Genomic DNA, 12,916 nt, shown 5'->3' on the forward strand with positions numbered 1-12,916 from the left:
GTTAACATATTAAAACACATTTCTTGCGTTGTTCAAACTGAATTATTCTGAGGCTGGAATGTGTTGTAATGTTAAAAGTAAAGCAGCCCAGTGGCTGACTGGCAGTCTTAATTTCATTTATTTCCAGCATCCTTTCACTTAAAAATGTGGCAACAAAAGCAGTCCAAAAACTGATCCTGTCCAACCTTTCATCTGGCACAACACACCATATTCCCATGTTTGACACACATACACATTGGGCTGGGGAGCAAATGTGTCCCCCCCAATGTCAAACTCACTCCTTTGCCCCTGCTCATCAGTGCTCTCTTTTTTTTTAATTAATGATGGTCCATTAACCTTTTCGCACGGAAGTTCCAAAATACTACCAACAGCGTGAGTTTTTTTCTGCATGCCCCAAACTGTTCCTGAACCCCACTGTTCTTTCACAGTAGCCTTCGCATGGTTGAAGTTCCCCTATAGCGCTGACATCAGATCAGATTATCTAACTGTAATTATAATCTAAGACATACTCACCCCACATCAGCAGATACGGCCAATTTGACCGTACACCGACGTGGCCACCCCGCCCTGAACTGTGTGCAGCTGCATTTTGCACGTTATTTTTTGAAAAGCCTAATTATAACTGGCGTTGGATAACCGACAATGTCATTCAACCCAAAACGACAGCTGTCGTCGTTTGTAGGTCAGTAATTTAGCTGAATGTTTGTATATTCACTTGGACGCGCTAGCTTTTAGCTTATAATGCACACAGTAGAGTAAGAAGTAGTCTAACCATGTGCCTTGCTTTGCAAGAAAATGATTAGCAAGCTAGATACAGAACAGCCGATTTGCGCACCTGGTAATGGCTTCTTACCGGTGCATGCAGAGCAGTGGCATTCAAACTCGGTCCTGGGAACCCCCTGTACATGCTGGTTTTCGTTGTATGGAGCGCATACGGATCGCCTACTTCAGTTAACCTAGTTCACGCGTACGGATGCTATCCTGCAGGCATGAGTAGGAGCTAAGGACACACAGCTACAACCACTGATACAGATGTATCAATCGAACGGTAAATGTGAAAAAACATTGGATTATAGTCAGCGGCACCGAAATTTTCTGTCTCATCCGCAATAAATGGCAAAAGTCCCAGTCGAAGATTGAATTAAATCTTTTGAAGTTATATATTTTATGAAACATTATCGTTTCCGCTTGGCCACAGTGAGTGAAACTAGGCCATCTGAGCATATAGTTTCTGTGTAAATTACGTCAAAAGGATTCAGTCTTGTTGTTTGCTACCTAAACTTCTCAGCACAGTCCGCTATCATGATTGTAGCATGTGTCTATTTTAAAAACCCATTAAAATCATTCACAAATGATCTGGGACTTTGAAGTTAGAAGGTGGGATGTATCAAATCTCCAGTGAAAATATTGCCCTGGCTATCAGTCAGATTTCTGAGAGAACCAACTGCCATATATGAGCGCGCAAAATCAACCAAAAAATATAGTTCGCCCAGTTGCGCCGTAGGTCTGGACGGTTTCGTGCTTGTTATGAATTACGCTCACTTTCCATGCTTAGAGGGACTGTTTACCCATTTAAGCCACGTTAGGTTCGAAATGGCTATACATGTTACATATGAAGAATGAAAGTGTTATGACCACATTGTACTATACAACGATTACATAAAGAGAGGTTAAAATGTTAACTGCTTAAATTACAGACTGAAGTGAATCTTGTTGAAAACTGTATACACCTAGCCACTAAAACGTACAATTTTGTAGACGATGAATTCAAAGACACGTCAAATGACAACGAGCCAAACATGCATCAATTATGAAAGAACTAAAACACATGTGCATAACCTAATTAGGAGCCTATTTATTCACCTCGGTCTGATCAATCAAACATTTTGTGACGTTTATTCTTCATGGCATGCAATAGCCATTTCTGACAGTGTGGTTTAAAAAGGAAAATAATTCCTGTAGACATGAAAAGCACCTAATTAAGAAGAGTTAAAATTTTGGGATTGCGTAGTTGGAATGAAAATCAGCATTCACTGAGGTACCCCAGGATGAGTTCTCTCAATGTTCAGTGCACATACCTGAATACTATAATAACATTAATAATATAACACACTGGAAATAAAACAGATTGAATAAAGACAAATAACAACAGCCATTTTAGTAATTTTATTGAAATTTTAAATATCAAGAGCAAATTTTACCACCTGGGCTGCCCTACCCTGTTCCTGGAGATCTACTGTCCTGTAGGTTTTCACTCCAACTGTTTTGTTCGTTAATACAATGATGAACTGGGCCTCTTATAAACATATAAGAAATAAACTGATAACTGTATTGATCATATAAGGAGGTTACATGTTGTTTATTCTGTGTTCTTATTCTACTACCCTATCCGCTTGCGTACGGAACCATAGCATATCATCCGGTCTAATCCAAACCGCTACTGACACCTTGTGGTAAAAGATACAATACCACCTAATCGTCACATCCCCCTTTCTTTGAGGCAAATACTGTAACGGTAGACAAACAAATTACAGGTGTCAGTTATCTTAACTATTTATTTTTAATGCATATCATTGCAACAAAAGCATCAAGTCTTAATATAGCCTACTTAGTATGAGCTAATCAGCATGAACTGTTTTAAACTGTTTAAACATTAATCTAAACATAAACTTCACACACTCTTGTCATATATATATATATATATATATACAGTCTCTTAATCACAGATTCAGTCTTAAAGGCTTTCAGGCTTACCACAGGTTCACCTGGAGTGTGTTTGTTGGTGTTGCAGTCTGTGAGAGGGGGAGAGATGGACTCAGACTCAATGTGGGCTTCACTGAGCTCTCCAACAGTCTCTTGTGTTTTTATAAGACTGCGGCGATTGCGTCTGAAGATCTGTCCTTCCTCTGTCCTCACAGTGAATGACCGTGGAGCTACTTATTGAAGAACAGCGGCTTTTGTCTTCCATCCATCACGATCTTCAATCCTGACTGTGTCGTTGCTTGACAGTAGTGGAAGCTGCTTGGCTGTTTTGTCATAGAATGACTTCTGCTTCTTCTTCTGTTGTAGCTTTTGTTCCAGCTTTGGACATTTCTTTTGCTTTGAGTAGCTCGGCAGTGTGGTACGCAGCTTTGGATTCATCAGCAGCTCAGCAGGTGACAGTCTGCACTTGAGAGGTGATGCTCTGTAGCTGAGTAGAGCAAGGTAGGGATCTGAGTCACTGTCAGCAGCTTTTTCATTTGACTGTGCATACAGAGGACTAGATGTCACATGCTTGAAGTCGTACTGTTCTGCAAATTCCTGCCACTCTCTGCTCTTGAAGCATGGTCCGTTGACACTCACCACTGTGTTTGGTATGCCGTGTCTTGCGAAGATGGATTTTTTGTGTGTTATGACACAGATTGACAATATGTTTGATAGCAATGCCATTTCAGGGAAGTTTGAGTAATAGTCAATGACCACTAGATAGTTAGATAGATACTTTACCCTTGAGATGAAACAAGTCCATTCCTACCTTATACCATGGTGCTGTTGGCACATCAGCTACCATCATAGGCTCTTTGGTTTTCTTGTTCCTATGTTTATGGCATGTTTCACATCTGCTTATCAGTCTCTCAATGTCTTTGTTGATTCCAGGCCAGAAGACTGTGTCTCTTGCCCTTCTTTTGCATTTCTCGACACCGAGATGACCTTCATGGATCCTTTGTAGTATGTCCTGTCTCAATTCTTGTGGAATGATGATTCTGTTTTGCTTCAGCAACAGTCCATCAACGACAGCCAGTTCACCTCTGATGTGGTAGAACAGTGGACAGGAACCTACAGGCCATCCATTTTGCATGTTCTCAATGATACGTTGCAACTCTGTGTCTTTTGCTGTTTCTTCAGCTATTTGTCTGGACTTTGTGTCTGATACAGGAAGGGCAGCAGACACCATGTTCACATGGCTTTGAACATGCTCTTCAGTTGTACTCAATTGTACTGTTCCCTGTGGGTGCTTGTGAGAGTGCATCGGTGAGTATCAGGTGATTTCCTGGCATGTAGATCAGCTCAAATCGCATCTCTGCATTTTCATCATCAGGTGCTGAATCCTTGGCGACATCTCATTCAAGTTATTTTTGATGATGGCGACTAGTGGACGATGGTACTCCTATGCCTGTAGGAGTACGCCACCAATTCCGTCCTTTGAGGCATCTGTCAACACTTTGATCCTCTTCGTTGGGTCAAAGAATGTCAGCACAGGTGCAGTTGTCAGTGTCTTTTTGAGCTTTTGCCACTCATGCTCATATTTGGCTGTCCATTTGAACTCACTCTCTTTGTGCAGGAGCTCACGAATGCAGGATGTTTTTGCAGATAGGTTAGGAATGAATTTACGTATGAAGTTGACCATCCCCATGATGCGTAGCACACCTGTCTTGTCTGTGGGCCTTGGCATGTCCTGTATGGCATTGATTTTTTCTTGGTCTCGAGCTGTTTCCCAGCGCCTCCTTAGCTAAGGTATACCTTATGAAAGGTATACCTTTAAAAGGGTGGTCTGAGGCACTTGTAAGCTGTCCCTTAGCGATGCGCTCCGCTCATCCTGTCACAGTTTTAGCCTTATTATGCCAACATTTCGCTTTTCAAATCGACAGTTGTACTACAGTGCGCATCTAGTAGCACATCTGCATGCAAAAATGACATAGATAGTTTAATATTAACTTTACGAAAATGAATTATCCAATCAACGTTTCTGTGCATAGCACGTCATGAGAATGTTGTTTCACCTGCCTATTCCCATCATGATGGTAATTAAGTATAGGACCTATCCATAATACTAATCCAATTTGTGAAAAAAAATAATACTTTTTTAAATTTATACGTAGTGGAGCTAACTGTGGATATGGCTTTTCTGACTGCATACGCTGTAGAAATTAATTCATTTGTGTGTAAGTCAATGATCACTCTGACTTGGAATAAACCGCCGGGTTATTAAGAATATAAAACCTGTGTGAGCAAAGCTGACGTTGAGTGAGTCTACTTGCATGACCGAACTAGAGGGAACTAGAGCACGTTGATTGGCCTAGCCATAAACACACATACAGGTGCGGTGGCTCATAATGAACAAACAACAAGCCAAATGATCTACATCCCCTTCCTTTAGCTCACACCTCCTATATAAAACTAAATAGCACTGGGTAAATATCAACATTATTTCTTTCTTACCATGTTACGATTTTCGGTAAACAACCCAATAATGATATTATTGGTTAAACTTAAGATTATCCAACAGCAAATCAAGGTGAACATCAATTAGGCCTATTCATAAGGCATACCCAGTATAGAATTAATCATGATAAATTTCTACAGATGCGCTTTTGCCTTTCATCTACGATCATTTTTGCACTGCAGAGAAAAGTCCGCAGGAATCAGTGGATATGCTGCTACAGTTGCCTATATATTGTGAGACAAAAACAAATTAACATTAGACCTTTGTTTCAATAAGAACAAAATGATTCACCCATATGTAGCCTATATCCTTTTTCCTGGGCTTCCAAAAATTCCCAGACTATGGCTTATATGTCCCGATTGATGCTCTTTATTTATCTTTTGTTGCCTATATTTAGGCTACGTATTTATTGAAACTATCACAAGGTCTCGTCTTGACTCTTAAATAGATTAGCAGATGATCTTTAGTAGGCATATCCTACTCTTCTGCAATATTAGATTTATGTAAAATGATTATGACTACACTTGTTATATTAAAACGTCATTCATAAACCTTTACAAGTGAGACAATCGATTCGCTTGGCATTGATTGAAAAACTTTTCAGCACCACAGTGAAGGCCAGCTCCAACTTAGGACGTACCTTTGGAAGTGTCCCTTAAGGGAACTGTTAAGGTATAGTCTGGGAAACACTCGTAAAAAGTGGTTTCCCTTTTAAAGGTATACCTTATAAACCTTTGTAAAACGTTAAGGTACATTGAAATTGGGAAACGCAGCCCAGTTCTTTGAGGGATGAAGGAGGCGGAAATATACTTGGCACTTTGCGCTCTAATACTTGCGTTGAGGTTCATTGATGTTTGGCGCTGGTTATTGAGGAGGCCATGGATGGCACAGGACTTTACTGTGGTGCTGACGAGACCACACCACAACTTGAAGTTCCGTACCATATCATTTTGAAACCAAAACACTGCCTGCATTGGCCGGGAATCAAACCCGGGTCTCCCGCGTGGCAGGCGAGAATTCTACCACTGAACCACCAATGCCCACATGCCCATGCAAAATGCAGTAACTCAGGGCTGAGGCACAAAGTGAAGGAGGCGTTCCTGCTTTTTGCCACTACTTTCTCTGACAAATAAAAACAGCTGACAGCACCTCAAAGCATTGGTGGTTCAGTGGTAGAATTCTTGCCTGCCATGCGGGAGGCCCGGGTCCGATTCCCAGCCAATGCAGAAAGCTTCTTTTTTTGTTTTCCTTACACCTTATTACTGTTCTTTGGGAAACGCTCATTCCTTTTTCCCGTTTTCTTTCACCACTGGTTCTTCCCTGACCATAACAGCAGAGGTGAGCCATATTCGTCACACTGTAACTAGGCTAATAGGAGCCTTCCGAAATTCAAATACTGTTTTCAGAAATGCACAAATAATGCATTGTATATACCGTGAGCTACATAATGTCTCGGAAAAATTCTCAGCTTTTATAAAAGGGTTATTTTATACATTTTGATTTTACCATGTACAAATTGCAGGACGTTTTATGCATAGTCCCTCCATTTCTGAGCACCATTGTGTTTGGAACAAATGGCTTCACAGGTGTTTTTGATTATTCAGGTCTGTTCAATTGCTTCCTCGGTGCAGGCATGAGAGCTTTCAGTATCTAGACTTGTTTCCGGGCTTTTGATTGCCTTCAGAGTCTCTTACTGGCGTTTGTCAACATGAGGACCAGAGTTGTGCCTATGAAAGTCAAGGAACCCATTATGAGGCTGAGAAATAAGGAAAACTGTTTGAGACACAGGCCAAACCTTATGCTTACCAACATCAACTGTTTGGAAGGTCATTAAGAAGAAAGTGAGCACTGGTGAGCTCAGTAATCACAAAGGAAGGACCAAGAAAGACCTCTACAGTTAATGAAAGACAAATTCTCACCATAAAGAAGAAAAAACCCCAAACGCCTGTCTGACAGATCAGAAACGTTCTTCAGGAGGCAGGTGTGGACGTGTCAGTGACTACTGACCTCAGAAGACTCCATGAACAGAACGGCAGAGGCTACACTGCTAGATGAGAACTACTAGTTTGCCACAAATACTAACTGGCTAAGTTACAGTTTGCTAAGAATTACCTAAAAGAGGCTGCAGAGTTCTGGAAAAGGTCTCATGGACAGAATAGACCAAGATTGACTGGTATCAGAGTGATGTCAAGAGCAAAGTATGGAGGCGAAAAGGAATAGCCCAAGATCCACAGCACCCCCCTGCCATGGGAACTGGTTCACTTGCCTTCATTGATGATGTAACTGCTGATGGCAGCAGCAAAATGAATTCTGTAGTGTACAAAAGCTTCTTATCTGCTGAAATTTAAGCAAATGCCTCCAAACTTGTTGGATGGCGCTTCATTCTTCAGCATGACAATGATCCCAAACATACTGCTAAAGCAACAAATGAGTTTTCCAAAGGCAAAACCTGGAAAATTCTGTACTGGTAAGACAGCTGCCAGACAACATCAGCCCTCATTAGGTGAGTTCACTTGCAGCACTGCAAGCACGCACGGCAAGTGATATGCCATTGATACTTGTATTGAAATGATTTTGGTTGTGCTTGTGCATGTTTTTTTGTTGCTGATGACAAGGTATTCCTTTGTTTAGTAGTGTAAATGTAATGTGTGCTTTAATGTGACGAGTTTACAGTGTTGAGGAAACTACTCCGAAAACGTAGTTGTACAAACTACCGAAAATTTCTCTGAAAGTAATCGAATTACAGCCAAGCTACCCTAAAGATAAACTTGCGTATTGAGAAGGGCTCTATTGTCAGAGAGTGGAGGTGATCTACTAAGACTTTAAGAAGCAGGAGCATCCTCTGCTTTTGCCGTTGCCAGAACGGTTTCTGTCCTTCCTGGAATGCCCTTATACACATTCTGAACTGTTTGTAGTGCGATATCGATCCTTTCTTCAAGAAGGCGAGCCTCCAGTTCTTTGAGGGATGAAGGAGGCGGAAATATACTTGGCACTTTGCGCTCTAATACTTGTATTGAGGTTCATTGACGTTTGCCGCTGGTTATTGAGGAGGCCATGGATGGCACAGGACTTTACTGTGGTGCTGACGAGACCACACCACAACTTGAAGTTCCGTGCGTTCGGGACCATATCATTTTGAAACAAGAAATGCTTTTGAGTAACCTTGATTGGAAAACAGTCTTAGTCAACTAGTAATAGTAACGTTCGCTTGTGGTATCTAGGGAAGCTGTTCACATCAGCTGATCGCCATCGCAGTGTCAACTCAGTCTATAATTCGTTGTGCTAGTAAATAAATAGGCTACGGAAAATAAGTATGGAAGTAAATGAATACAGAAATTAATAAATGAAGAAAGAAATAAACATTAATTCTGATTTTATCTATTCATTTAATCATTTCTATGTCAATTTACTTATCTTTAATGAATGAATAAATTCATTTATTCCTCATTTAGCCATTTTTAAAATGTTTAAATAATTCTGATTCTGATCATTCTGATTATTATTATTATTCATCTTTCCAGCAGAGAGGTATACATTTATCAGCTACAGCAAAGGCTATTTTTATTAAAGTTAGCTTGCTGGCTCAAACTCTTAATAAGGAAGTATCTTTTCTATATGAAGCAATAAAGCAAGTTTTGGTTCAGTAAGCACTGTGCCTAATGTATTGTCCCTGATAATCCTTTTAATGTTACTCCAAATGGTATTAAATGTTGGCAAGAACAAAACATATGTATAAGTGTCCAGCTGTGTGCGATCTAGAAGTTAATAATATAAAGTTATGGATTCATAATATAAATTAATCCATGATGAGGTGTATAATAAGTAAGGAATGAACCATGACAGGTTCTCCCTTTATTGGAAAATAATGCACAACGGTGGTGGTGATGCGGTCAAGGCGAAGCCGAAGCCAGTATGAAAATGAATTTTTTATACTTCTTGCATTTCAAACAAAGACATTTCAATTATTATTTCTAAATTATCCTCTCCCATTCCCTCACTGCCTGCTGCCCCAATCCATGCTTACTAAAATTTGGCATTTGGGCAGCACAAGATTATTTTAACTAGGCACTTGGGGACAGGCAGGTTAGAGAGTCAAAAAGGTTGGGGGGTGCAGGCTACCCAGATGTAAGCTGTCGATGTTACCTATAATAGTAAGAACACTAATAACATCTTCTTAAAATGCTAAACAGCGGCTCCTTCTGGCATAAATACAGACCTTTGTCATGCCAGGACTTTACGATAGTTATCATATTGCATTAATAGTGGTGCTGAAGTAGTGTTTCCTATTTTTCTTTACTCCACAAAGTGGCGCTGCAGGTAAATGCAAATATGACACAAGCATGAAGTTCAAAATTAGTTTGTGTTCATACCAAATATGATAAATACAACCATATTATAGTGAACAAAGACATAGTTTTTAAATTTTTTTATTTAAAGATACATTTTAAAAATGAAAACAGTCAAAATACCTGTTCCAGACAATGACACACACACACGCACACACACACACACACACACACAAAACCCTACATTGAAACATAAAAAAGAGAAATCCTGGTAATATAATCATACAACAAGCACAATTACAGTCCCCAATTGTTCTGAACTCCAGGTCTTTGACCCTAGCTTTAAATCAATTTACAGTAATGAGCTTCTGTAATTTGTAATGTAATTTAAGTATTTTTGGGGACCATTCCAAGAAGCAGGAGCAGAGAATTTGAAGACCTTTTTTTTTTTAACCAAACTCTGTAAGGACCTTTGACTTAGTTAATGAAATATGATCCAGAAATGATGTTATTTTGAGTGTAACGTGGTTAAAGTGCAAATTCTCTGCTTTTATTAAAGCGTATTTTGGCTTTTGGATTCACCATGTAGAAATTACAGCACTTTTGTATACATAGCCCCCATTTCAGGGCACCATAATTTTTGGGACATATTAATGTAATATAAATACAAGTTACTATGCTTAGTACTTTGTCACATATCCTTTGTATGTGATGACTGTTTAGAGTCCCATAGACATCACCAGGTGCTGAGTATCTTCTCTGGTGATGCTCTGCCTGTACTGAAGCCATCTTCAGCTCCTGTTTGTTTAAGGGCCTAGTTGCCTTCAAGTTTGCTCTTCAGCATATGAAATGCATGTTCAATTGCGCTGACACATCCACGCCTGCATCCTGAAGAGTGTTTCTGAACTGTTGGACAGGTGTTTGTGAGTTTTTCTTTTTTATGGTAAGAATTCTTCAGTCAACAACTGGAGAGGTCCTCCTTGGCCTACCAAGGAAGGTGAGTTTTGTTCGGTTCTCACCTTGTGCTTTAGTTAGACTAGCTAAAATTTGCATGGAAAGCCTCATATCTTTTTACACTAAGAAAGAAGAGAGATTCTGGTGCTGTTACCTCTTTTCAGTTAATCATTTAACACTTTAATGAGGTAGCAAACTTGCCATGAAACTACCGCATCAGTGAACGAGCGTTGTTTAGCAAATGGAACTTCACATTGCAAGTAGTGTGGTAGTAGGTAACACAGATTCATGTGCTTGCTAAATCACACAATGACTCAAATCTTCATATGGAACTGAACAAAATGATTTTAATGAACAAAGCAATTTAGAATTGCCACCACTTCTCACAGTAGCCTAGACTATTGGAGTTGTGCTACCGAGCAATATGTTAGGGTTTTTGAAAGATGAATGAAAAATATATTTGGACATAATCACCACAGCACAACCAAACAGTCGATTAAACCTTGATCAATTGTTTGTTTGACAACTGAAAATGAGATTTTGTCCAAAATGTCATTCTAATGATATTTGCTCATTGCTACTCTTTAAAAGCTCTTCAGGGGTCTCCAAAACCCAAATATTCTGCTCAAGACTTGTGCTGGTCTGTGTCCAAACATAAAAGCCTATTTCTCCAGTTTGGGTCCATTGCGACCGTAGTGGGTCTACACATCTTGCTGTTTCAAGTTTGGGGTATGTGCAGTTACAGGTGATACAATCTGCACATTAATTTTTTCTTTGTTCATGTGTTTCATTTATTTGTTGACTTATTTGTTGCTCTAACAGCACAAATAAATAACAGCACAAAACATTTTTTTGTGAAATGAAAATCAATTTCTTAGTTGAGCTGGCAGTTAAAGGGTCAAATATGTGGTATCACAAAAAGAGCACTGCTATAAAAATACTAGAATAATGTGGTACTGTATGTGGAGTAGAATTACAGCTATGATTGCTGCTATCAGAAATGTCAGTAGTATCTGAAAAAAAATACTACTGACATATTTTCAATGTACAAAAATGCCAGGTTACTCACACATACAAAGCACCATAAGTCATTAATACTTGCACAATCTAGGCCTGCCATTAAAAGTACTAATATCAAAATTAGGCCAAGTTACAATACACAATATTGCCTATCTTAGTTAATACTAATTAAACATGCTGTATTCCAAAACCATGCTGCTAACCAGTGTTTCCTAAATTATTCAAGTAACTCGGCCCTGTGTTTTTACTTCTTACCATCTCAACACATTGTAGTCATTCAAACTTTTAAGTGTCACATCAACGAATCACATACAAATAAAATGGCTGCACGGTAGATCACATCATTTAAATGAATGTTTTAAACACCTGATGAACATGGCCTAATGTGACTAATTTTGGAGCCCCCACTTCAGGGCATTAAGTCTGATGGACTTCAGTTGCACCTTTCTGTCAGAATTATGGGAATTTATATTTATGTTCATTCAAATATTAAACTGTCCTTCTTTTTGGGAGAAAATGCTATTTAAAAAAGTAATTTCAGACAATTTAGAGTAGTTTGTATTTTTTTCAAGTGCTTGAATGCTATTAACATGCTCTTAAAGGCAAACTCTCTTGTTCTGTTGCTGTGCCTTCTGTGTCATTCAGCAGCCTATGTTGATTAGAAGTTTTTAAAGAACTGCTGCCACATTGTAAACCCTCTGCTTTGTTTGGTCTTGGGCTGTAGACAGAGGAAGTTATACAGTGAGCAGTCTGGGCCAGCCAAGGAGCAGGGACTGTTAAGGGGATATGGAACAGAATACGAGGCACAAGACTGAGAAGACGTCCAGTCTCGATAGTTTGAATACCTGTCTCTTAGCAAAAAAAAAATTGCCTACTCTGTTTCACGAAGCTCTGGATTTGTTACAGCAAACCATGGGGCAGCAGTGTAGTATAATTAGGGAATTGGACTTGTAACTGAAGGGTTGCCAGTTTGATTCCCGAGTAGGACACTGCTGTTGTACCCTTGATCAGGATACTTAACTTGAATTGCTTCAATTGTATAAATGGTGCTATGTAAAAATGATAAAAGCTGTGTATGAAAAATGGCAGCAGTGCTGTCCCATTTCTCTATACTCACAAAAGACATCCCTCCGAGAGTGTGCTCTACTGCCTCTTTAATGAGGAACATAAGCGCAGAGGCATTTCCACATTATGTAAGGTGTTAGCATGCTTCAGTGAAACAGGAGAAGGCTGAGAACATTCCGATCCACTGTGAACTTATATGCATACCATTCTTGTTTGTTTTCATTTGCAAATGAATTTGAATGTTGGGGCAAATTATCTCACAGTTAAATACTTCAAGGACTGAGGCGGATTGGGAAAAATGTGACCTTTGGGAGCAGATCAACTATGTTAGATCAACACAGTTTGATAAGTCCGGCCACCAGCGACAATGTCTGAAGCTGTTCTTGTG

This window comes from Anguilla anguilla, chromosome 2 (genome assembly GCF_013347855.1).
Source record: "Anguilla anguilla isolate fAngAng1 chromosome 2, fAngAng1.pri, whole genome shotgun sequence".
Lineage (NCBI taxonomy): Eukaryota > Metazoa > Chordata > Actinopteri > Anguilliformes > Anguillidae > Anguilla > Anguilla anguilla.